This window comes from Arachis stenosperma, chromosome 5, assembly GCF_014773155.1.
Source record: "Arachis stenosperma cultivar V10309 chromosome 5, arast.V10309.gnm1.PFL2, whole genome shotgun sequence".
NCBI lineage: Eukaryota > Viridiplantae > Streptophyta > Magnoliopsida > Fabales > Fabaceae > Arachis > Arachis stenosperma.
The window spans coordinates 38,577,476-38,587,110 of record NC_080381.1 but is presented as its reverse complement, the minus strand read 5'-3'; the positions used below and the strand labels follow the sequence as shown (position 1 = coordinate 38,587,110).

Below are 9,635 nucleotides of genomic sequence, written 5' to 3'. Positions count from 1 at the left end.
TCCCTGAATTCCAAGAATTGACTACTGGTCCAGCCTAGAAGCATCTATTAACAAGCTGCAAGAGACTATGGAAACTGAAGGAAGAACAGCAGAATCAGAACTGCATGCTCTGCAAATTGCTGAAGGAACAAGAGAAGCAGGGGCGTGAACTCCAAGAGTTGAAACGCCAAAAGCTCTCCTCTCAAGCTGAGGGAGCATCCACTTCTCAAAATCAAGGTTGTTGAGTCCTAACTCTGTGAAAACCTCTATCATTAGGAGCCTCTGTTTTTTCGTTTTTTTATTTTCCTTTATTTTTTTTATTTTTCGTTTTCTAGTCTCATTCTATATCTATTTTTGAGTCTGTTTTTAATTCATAATTATAAAATTAAAGTTATGCCTTAAAGTTATGAATGTCCTATGAATCCATCACCTCTCTTAAAAGAAAAAATGCTTTAATCACAAAAGAACAAGAAGTACAGGATTTCGAAATTTATCTCTGAAACTAGTTGAATTAGTTTGATGTGTGACAATACTTTTGTTTCTGAATGAATGCTTGAACAGTGCATATGTCTCTTGAATTTGTTGTTTTAAGAATGTTAAATTGTTGGCTCTTGAAAGAATGAGGAGAAAGAGAATTGTTATGAGGATCTGAAAAATCATCAAATTGATTCTTGAAGCAAGAAAAAGCAGTGAATACAAAAAAAAAAATTTTCGAAAAAAAAGAGAAAGAAAAAAGAAAAAGAAAAGAAATAGAGTTGGATCCAAGGCAATAAGAGTGTGCTTAAGAACCCTGGACACCTCTAATTGGGGACTTTAGCAAAGCTGAGTCACAATCTAACAAGGTTCACCCAATTATGTGTCTGTGGCATGTATGTATCCGTGGTAATACTGGAAGACAGAGTGCTTTGGCCACAGCCAAGACTCATACATAGCTATGTTCAAGAATCATCATTCTTAACTAGGAGAATCAATAACACTATCTGAGTTCTGAGTTCTCATAGATGCCAATCATTCTGAACTTCAAAGGATAGAGTGAGATGCCAAAACTGTTCGGAGGCAAAAAGCTACTAGTCCCGCTCATCTAATTGGAACTATGTTTCTTTGATATTTTGGAGTCTATAGTTATTCTCTTCTTTTTATCCTATTTTGATTTTCAGTTGCTTGGGGACAAGCAACAATTTAAGTTTGGTGTTGTGATGAGCGGATAATTTATATGCTTTTTGGCATTGTTTTTAGTATGTTTTTGGTAGTTTAGTTGAGTTTTTATTATATTTTTTATTAGTTTTTAGTTAAAATTCACTTTTCTGGACTTTACTATGAGTTTGTGTGTTTTTCTGTGATTTCAGTATTTTCTGACTGAAATTGAAGGTTCTGAGCAAAAATCTGATCCAGAGACTGAAAAGGACTGCAGATGCTGTTGGATTCTGACCTCCCTGCACTCGAAGTGGATTTTCTGGAGCTACAGAAGCCAATTGGCGCTCTCAATGGCGTTGGAAAGTAGACATCCAGGGCTTTCCAGCAATATAATAGTCCATACTTTGCCCAAGATTGAGGCCCAAACCTGCGTAGCAAACCGGCCTCAGAAATTCCAGCGTTAAACGCCGGAACTGGCATAAAACTTGGAGTTAAACGCCCAAACTGGCATGAGAACTGGCGTTTAATCCAGAAAACGTCTCTACACATAAAAGCTTCATGCTCAGCCCAAGCACACACCAAGTGGGCCCGGAAGTGGATTTTTCTGTCATTTACTCATTTCTGTAAACCTTAGGATACTAGTTTACTACTTATAGGACCTTTTGACTTTGTAATCAGAACGGAATGCGACCTTATGACATTGTACACGTTTTCTTCTACAGTATGAGTCTCTAAACCCATGGTTGGGGGTGAGGAGCTCTGCTGTGTCATGATGGATTAATGCAATTACTACTGTTTCTCATTCAATCATGCTTGCTTCCATTCTAAGATAATACTTGTTCTTAATCCGGATTGAATGTGATGATCCGTGACAATCATCATCATTCTCAACCATGAACGTGTGACTGAAACCACCTCCGTTCTACCTTAGATTAAGTAGTTATCTCTTAGATTCTTTAATCGGAATTCGTGGTATAAGCTAGACTGATGGCGGCATTCAAGAGAATCCGGAAGGTCTAAACCTTGTCTGTGGTATTCTGAGTAGGATTCAATGACTGAATGACTGTGACGTGCTTCAATCCTGAAGGCGGGGCGTTAGTGACAGACGCCAAAAGAATCACTGGATTCTACTCTGGTCTGATTGAGAACCGACAGATGGAATGCCGTGCCGTGACAGGGCATAGGAATCGTTCCAATGAGAGGATGGGAGGTAGCCACTGACAATGGTGAAACCCTACACAGCTTGCATGGAAGGAGACCTGCGTGACTGAAGAAGAAGACAGTAGGAGAGCAGAGATTCGAAGATGGAGCATCTCCAAACCTCAACCTATTCTCCATTACTGCAAACAAGTAACCATTTCATGTTCTTTTGCTTTTCACAAACATCTGATAATTTTTGCTATCCTGACTAAGATTTACAAGATAACCATAGCTTGCTTCAAGCCGACAATCTCGTGGATCGACCCTTGCTCACGCAAGGTATTACTTGGACCCAGTGCACTTGCTGGTTAGTTGTGCGGGATTGCAAAAGTGTTATTGCAATTTCGTGCACCAATGGTCCAATGACATTTTGGAAAACTCAGATAGACCATAATAGAATATATCTAATATGATCCATTCTGAAAATATGTCAGAAGGACACTTTTTGGTCATCTGCTTGTATCTTTCCCAAGCTTCATAGAGGGATTCACCATCTTTTTGCTTGAAGGTCTGAACATCCACTCTAAGCTTGCTCAACTTTTGAGGAGGAAAGAATTTATCCAAGAAGGCCGTGACCAGCTTATCCCAGGAGTCCAGGCTATTTTTAGGTTGTGAGTCCAACCATGTTCTAGCTCTGTCTCTTACAGCAAAAGGAAAAAGCATGAGCCTGTAGACTTCAGGATCTACTCCATTTGTCTTAACAGTCTCACAAATCTGCAAGAACTCAGTTAAAAACTGATAAGGATCTTCAGATGGAAGTCTATGAAACTTGCAGTTCTGTTGCATCAAAGCAACTAATTGAGGTTTCAGCTCAAAATTGTTTGCTCCAATGGCAGGAATTGAGATGCTTCTTCCATCAAACTTGGACGTTGGTTTAGTGAAATCACCAAGCATCCTCCTTGCATTATTGTTGTTGGGTTCGGCTGCCATCTCCTTCTCTTGTTCGAAAATTTCAGAAAGGTTACCTCTGGATTGTTGTAATTTAGCTTCTCTTAGTTTCCTTTTCAGAGTCCTTTCAGGTTCTGGATCAGCTTCAACAAATATGCCTTTTTCCTTATTCCTGCTCATATGAAAGAGAAGAGAAAAAAAAGGAAGAGGAATCCTCTATATCTGGACAAAGAGGATCCTTATTATTAGTAGAAGAAGAAAGGAATAAGAGTGGAGAATCCAATCACAAGGGTGAGGATAGAGGCAGTGATTGAGATGAAGAGAGGTGAAGAGAAGTGTTAGTAAATAAATAAATAATAGAAGAAGAGAAGAGAGGGAGAATTCGAAAATAATTTTGAAAAAGTAGTAATGATTTTCGAAAATTAAAGATAAGATATATTAAAATTAAAATTTAAAACAATTAAAAAGAATTTTTGAAAAAGAGATGAGATATTTTCGAAAATTAAAGAGGGAAAAGTAGTTAGGTGATTTGAAAAAGATAAGAACAAACAAAAAGTCAAATAGTTAGTGAAAAAGATACTAAAATCAAATTTGAAAAGATAAGAAGATAAGAAGTTAGATAAGTTTTGAAATTAAATTTTTTGAAAAGATAAAATTTTGAAAATATGATAAAAAGATAAGATAAGAAGATATGATAAAAAGATAGGATTGAAAAAGATTTAATTTTTAAAATTAAAATTAATTACTTAACTAACAAGAAACTAAAAGATATGGTTCTAGAATTTAAAGATTGAACCTTTCTTAACAAGAAAGTAACAAACTTCAAATTTTTGAATCAATCATATTAATTGTTAGCATAATTTCAAAAATTAAGATAAAATTAAGAGAGAGAATTTTTTTTTGAAAAACATTTTAAAGAATTTTTGAAAATTAATAAGAAAAATGAAAAAGATTTAATTTTTGAAAAAGTTTTAAAAAGATAAGATTTTTTTTTAAAATTGAAAATTTGACTTGACTTGTAAGAAACAACTAATTTTAAAAATTTTTTGACCAAGTCAACTCAAATTTTTTAATTTGGAGAGAAATAAGGAAAAGATAATTTTTTATTTTTAAATTTTTAATGATGAGAGAGAAAAACATAAAAATGACTCACAACATGAAAATTATGAATCAAAACACAAGATGCATGCAAGAACACTATGAATGTCAAGATGAACACCAAGAACACTTTGAAGATCATGATGAACATCAAGAACATATTTTTGAAAAATTTTTGATGCAAAGAAAACATGCAAGACACCAAACTTAGAATTCTTTAATGCATGGACACTATGAATGCAAAAATGCATATGAAAAACAACATACAACACAAAACAAGAAAACATCAAGATCAAACAAGAAGATTTGTCAAGAACAACTTGAAGATCATGAAGAACACCATGAATGCATGAATTTTCGAAAAATGCATAATAATTTTAAAAAATGCAATTGACACCAAACTTAAAAATTGACTCAAGACTCAAACAAGAAACACAAAATATTTTTGGTTTTTATGATTTTATGATTTTTTTTTTGTATTTTTATTATTATTTTTTTCGAAAATTATATTTTTGAAAAACGAAAATAAAGAAAAAATTTTTGAAAGATTTTTGAAAACTTTTTTTGAAAGGAAAATAAAAAGAAAATTACCTAATCTGAGCAACAAAATGAACCGTCAGTTGTTCATACTCGAACAATCCCCGGCAATGGCGTCAAAAACTTGGTGGACGAAATTGTCATCATCAATAATGGCTCTTTGGTATGTACATCTGTTAACTCAGCACTTTCTTTCCACAACTTCGCTCAACTAACCAGCAAGTGTACTGGGTCGTCCAAGTAATAAACCTTACGTGAGTAAGGGTCGATCCCACAGAGATTGTTGGTATGAAGCAAGCTATGGTCACCTTGTAAATCTCAGTCAGGCGGATAGTAATTGATTATGGATTTCCGAAAATTAATAATAAATAATAAACATAAAATAAAGATAAAGTTACTCATGTAATCCAATGATGGGGATTTCAGATAGGTGTATGGAGGTGCTGTGTTCCTTCTGAATCTCTGCTTTCCTACTTCTTCCTTCTAGTTTTTCATCATTCCTTTCTATGGCAAGTGATGAGCGGATAATTTGTATGCTTTTTGGCATTGTTTTTAGTAGGTTTTTGGTATCTTTTAGTTAGTTTTTAGTATATTTTTATTAGTTTTTAATTAAAATTCACTTTTCTGGACTTTACTATGAGTTTGTGTGTTTTTCTGTGATTTCAGGTATTTTCTGACTGAAATTGAGGGTCCTGAGCAAAAATCTGATCCAGAGACCAAAATGGACTGCAGATGCTGTTGGATTCTGACCTCCCTGCACTCGAAGCGGATTTTCTGGAGCTACAGAAGCCCAATTGGCGCGCTCTCAACGGCATTGGAAAGTAGACATCCTGGGCTTTCCAGCAATATATAATAGTCCATACTTTGCCCAAGATTTGATGGCCCAAACCGGCGCTCAAAGTCACCTACAGAAATTCCAGCGTTAAACGCCGGAACTGGCATAAAAATTGGAGTTAAACGCCCAAACTGGCATGAAAGCTGGCGTTTAACTCCAGAAAACGTCTCTACCATAAAAGCTTCAATGCTCAGCCCAAGCACACACCAAGTGGGCCCGGAAGTGGATTTTTCTGTCATTTACTCATTTCTGTAACCTTAGGATACTAGTTTACTACATATAGGACCTTTTGACTTTGTAATCAGTACCTTATGCAACCTTATGACATTTTACACGTTTTCTTCCACAGTATGAGTCTCTAAACCCCATGGTTGGGGGTGAGGAGCTCTGCTGTGTCTTGATGGATTAATGCAATTACTACTGTTTCTTATTCAATCACACTTGCTTCCATTCCAAGATAATACTTGTTCTCAAACCGGATGAATGTGATGATCCGTGACAATCATCATCATTCTCAACTATGAACATGTGCCTGACAACCACCTCTGTTCTATCTTAGATTGAGTAGTTATCTCTTGGGTTCTTTAATCGGAATCTTCGTGGTATAGGCAGGACCTGATGGCAGCATTCAAGAGAATCCGGAAGGTCTAAACCTTGTCTGTGGTATTCTGAGTAGGATTCAATGATTGAATGACTGTGACGTGCTTCAAACCTGTAATCTACTGGGCGTTAGTGACAGACGCAAAAGAGTGATTCTATTCCGGTAGAGGAGGGAACCAAACCGGTGATTGGCAGCACTGTGACAGAGTGCGTGCATTAGCTTTCACTGCGCGATGGGAGGTAGCTGCTGACAACAGTGAAACCCTATACGAGCTTGCCATGGAAGGAGACTTGCGTGTTTGATGAAGAAGACAGTAAGAAAGCAGAGATTCAGAAGATGGAGCATCTCCAAACCTCAACCTATTCTCCATTACTGCAGTACACGTAACCATTACATGTTCCTTTGCTTTTTACAATCAATCCTGATAATTTCTGATATCCTGACTAAGATTTACAAGATAACCATAGCTTGCTTCAAGCCGACAATCTCCGTGGGATCGACCCTTGCTCACGCAAGGTATTACTTGGACGACCCAGTGCACTTGCTGGTTAGTTGTGCGGGATTGCAAAAAGTGTTATTGCAATTTCGTGCACCAAGTTTTTGGCGCCGTTGCCGGGGATTGTTCGAGTTTGGACAACTAACGGTTTATTTTGTTGCTTAGATTAGGACTGTTTTCTTTTTGTTGGTTTAGAGTCTTATAGTTGAGTCTAGTTCATATTCTAAGTTTGGTGTCAATTGCATGCTTTTTGTTTTTCTTCTTTTAATTTTCGAATTTTTTCTTGTTCTTAGTCCCTTTTTGATTCATAAAAGTTCTAAGTTTGGTGTCCTCTTTGTGTTTTTTCCTTTAAAATTTTCGAAAATTGAGTGTTTGATTTTCTAAAATTTTAAGTTTGGTGTCTTTTTGTGTTTTTCTCTTTCCCCTTTTTAAAATCAAATCTTTTTCATAAAAATTTTTCAATCATATCTTCTTAATTGCTGTTTTCAAAATCTTTTCCTTTTCTAACTGATTCAGTTCTCAATTTGCTTTGATCTTATTTTATTTCTATTTTTCGAATTTTATTTTCTTTTTATCTTATTTTATTTTATTTTAATTTTCTTTTTTTTCGGTTATTTCAAAAATAAAAAAAAAAACAAACAAATTTATCTCTTTGCAATTATTATCATTTCCCTTTTGTCCATTATGGACTTAAGTGGAATTAACCAGTCCAGAAGGACTCTGGGGTCCTATGCCAACCCCAGTACAGCTGCATATGGAGTAGCATCTGTGTACCTCCCATCAAAGCAAGCAGCTTTGAGCTAAACCCTCAACTCATTATCATAGTGCAGCAAAATTGCCAGTATTCCGGTCTTCCAGAGGAAGAACCTACTGAGTTTCTGGCACAGTTCTTACAGATTGCTGACACAATACATGATAAAGAGGTAGATCAGGATGTCTACAGACTATTACTGTTTCCATTTGCTGTAAAAGATCAAGCAAAAAGGTGGTTGAATAACCAACCTACAGCAAGCATAAAGACATGGAAACAGTTATCAGAAAAATTCCTGAATCATTTTTACCCTCCAAAAAGGATGACACAGCTAAGGCTGGACATCCAAGGCTTTAAACAAGAGGATGATGAATCCCTTTATGATGCCTGGGAGAGGTATAGAGGTATGCTAAGAAAATGTCCCTCTGAAATGTTTTCAGAGTGGGTCCAGTTAGACATCTTCTACTATGGGCTTACAGAAAAGCTCAGATGTCTTTAGACCACTCAGCTGGTGGATCCATACATATGAGGAAGACAATTGAAGAAGCTCAAGAGCTTATAGACACTGTTGCTAGAAACCAATACTTATATTCTAGCAATGAGTTCGTTCCAAAGGAGGAGGTCATGGCATTAGTCACTGATCCTAATCCTCAGGAACAGATGAATGAGCTTAATCAACAACTGCTCCTGATGACAGAACAGTTAGCAGAATTTAAAGAAATGCTCCATGATACTAAGGTTGCTAACAAGAGCATAGAACTGCAGTTGAATCAAGCAAAACAACAAATATCTAAACAAATAACAGAGGAATGCCAAGCAGTTCAATTGAGGAGTGGGAAGACCTTGAATGACACTGTTCAAAAGAGTAAAAAGCCAAACAAAGAACAAGTGAAAGGGGACAACCAACCCACTGTTCAAAATCCCTCTGAGGACATTGAGAGCCCAGAGAGGAATATTGGCATTCAAACGCCAGAAAGGGAAGGAAAGCTGGTGTTAAACGCCCATTCCTTGCCCAGTTCTGGCGTTCAAACGCCAGAAAAGGAAGGGAAGTTGGCGTTTAACGCCCAAACTTCACCCATTCCTGGCGTCCAAACGCCCAAGGAGGATCAGACACCTGAGAGTGCTGATAATTATCCCTCTAACAAAGCTTCTTCAACCACTTCTGTAAGGAATAAACCTGCAGCATCTAAGGTTGAAGAATATCAAGCCAAGATGCCTTATCCTCAGAAACTCCGCAAAGCGGAACAGGATAAGCAATTTGCCCGCTTTGCAGACTATTTAAGGACTCTTGAAATAAAGATTCCGTTTGCAGAGGCACTTGAGCAAATACCTTCTTATGCTAAATTCATGAAAGAAATTTTAAGCCATAAGAAGGATTGGAGAGAAACTGAAAAAGTATTTCTCACTGAAGAATGCAGTGCAGTCATTCTAAAAAGCTTACCAGAAAAGCTTCAAGATCCTGGAAGCTTTCTGATACCATGCACATTGGAAGGCACTTGCACCAAGATAGCTTTATGTGATCTTGGAGCAAGCATCAATCTAATACCTGCATCCACTGTCAGAAAGCTTGGGTTGATTGGAGAAGTCAAACCAACCAGGATATGCCTCCAACTTGCTGATGGCTCCATTAAACACCCATCAGGCATAATAGAGGACATGATTGTCAAGGTTGGGCCCTTTGCCTTTCCAACTGACTTTGTGGTGCTGGAAATGGAGGAGCACAAGAGTGCAACTCTCATTCTAGGAAGGCCTTTCCTAGCAACTGGACGAACTCTCATTGATGTACAAAGGGGGAAGTAACCTTGAGAGTCAATGAGGAGGAGTTCAAGTTGAATGCTGTAAAAGCTATGCAGCATCCAGACACACAAGAGGACTGCATGGACGTTGACATTATTGATTCTCTGGTAGAAGAGATCAATATGGCTGAAAGCCTAGAATCAGAGCTTCAGGACATCTTCAAAGATGCTCAACCTGATCAAGAAGAACTAGAGGAAGTAAAGGAATTTTCGAAAATTCCTCAGGAAGGGGATAAACCTCCCAAACCTGAACTCAAACCTCTACCACCATCTCTGAAATATGCATTTCTAGGAGAGGGTGACACTTTTCCAGTGATTAT

The 9,635-nt window shown here is 37.1% G+C and overlaps 1 non-coding gene across 1 annotated transcript; it reads left to right on the top strand.

Annotated features, from left to right (window-relative positions):
* Nucleotides 1-2,740: 2,740 nt before the first annotated feature.
* On the top strand, nt 2,741-2,844 carry LOC130984398 (small nucleolar RNA R71). The gene has a single exon (XR_009088336.1). It is a non-coding gene; the product is annotated as a small nucleolar RNA R71 (small nucleolar RNA).
* The last annotated feature ends 6,791 nt before the right edge of the window (nt 2,845-9,635 follow it).